Source organism: Coffea arabica, chromosome 2c, assembly GCF_036785885.1.
Source record: "Coffea arabica cultivar ET-39 chromosome 2c, Coffea Arabica ET-39 HiFi, whole genome shotgun sequence".
Classification (NCBI taxonomy): Eukaryota; Viridiplantae; Streptophyta; class Magnoliopsida; order Gentianales; family Rubiaceae; genus Coffea; species Coffea arabica.
This window is the reverse complement of record NC_092312.1, coordinates 30,829,459-30,831,056: the sequence shown is the minus strand read 5'-3', so window position 1 is coordinate 30,831,056 and position 1,598 is coordinate 30,829,459.

Here is a 1,598-nt window from a genome sequence, read left to right as displayed (position 1 = left end):
TTTATAATTTTTTTATAACTAATAAAGTGTTTTGCCAGTCTTTTTGATATGGAATCTTATTTTGTACATGACATGCAGATAATATAGTTTATCTTCACAAATTATTAGTAGCATGAGAACTAACTAACATGGAATTCACCATTTCTTTTATTGTTCTATTTTTCCTTTTAACTACCCCATTAGATTCTGATGAATAAAAAGGTATTATTTCATATATTATGCTTTCATGTTCACAAAATTTATCCAAGGCTAAATATGACCCCCTCTATCAGCTCTAATTCTTTTTATTTTATTATTAAGTTTATTTTCTATGTCAGACTTTTAAGATAAAAATGCATTATGAGTATCATCTTTATTTATAAATAAGTATAGTTTGGTATATCTAGAACAATCATCTATAAAAGTAACATAAAATCTTTTACCTCCTCGAGTCATAGTTTGTTTTAAATCATCTAAGTCTTTGTAAATTAAATTTAATAATTCAATTTCTCTTTGGACAGATACACAACTTTTCTTTGTTATTTTAGTTTCTGTACATATTTCACATTTATCCATGTTATTATTAATACAAGAAATTAGGCCACAGGATTGGATTTTCTTGATATAACTAATATTAACATGTCTTAATCTAGCATGCCATAAAGAAATTGAATCGGTAATATAAGTAGAAGAAGAGGCATTTTCATTAATCACATAAAAAATGTTAAGTATAAAAAGTCCATGATTACAATAACCTTTGCCCCACAAACACATTATTTTTTGTCATTACAATTTTGTCAGACTTGAATGACATTTTCATCCCAACTTTTTCAAGTAAGGCTACGAAAATCAGATTTGCCCAAATGTTTGGCACATGCAGCGCATCATTAAAGGCCAAAATTTTTTCTAAAGTAAGTTTCAAGAGCACTCTACCCTTACCTAGAACTTCAGTAGTTTTTGAATCTCCAAGATAGGTCACCTCTTCATCATGTCCTATTAGAGTATAAGAGATAAATGCTTCTCAATTTCCACATATGTGGCAAGTAGCCACAGAGTCTACCATCCATTCTTTCACCCTGTCTATGTTCACTTGAAAGATGACCATAGCAATTATTTCATTTCCTTCAGTAAATTGACCTTAAGAGAATTATCATTTGCTTTGTCACCTTTGTTTCTGTACCTACACCTTAGGAGAGGTAGCATGGTGTTCTGATTTTACACAAACATAACAATTGCCTCTCTTTTTCTTAAAGTTAGGGCTCTGTTTGCATGAGCAAAGTTTTTCAAAAATTGTTTTTATATTTTAAGTATATAGTAACACTTCAAATATAACTCCAAAAACAACTTTAAAAAGACACACAATTTCAAATATATTTAAAAATGAATAAATAAAATAAACACAAATTGTATACCTTCTTTCTTTTTTCACCCATCACCTCTACCCACCACATACCACCACCTACCATTGCCACTACTTCTCCCCTCCTCCCTCCTCCACCTCTGTCACCGCCGCCACCACACTGCTAGCATCCCTTCTCTCATCCCTCTTTCTCCCTCTTCCTCCCCCTTCCCTTCCTTTCTCATCCCTCTTTTCTCCCTCCCTCGCTGCCCCTCCCCTC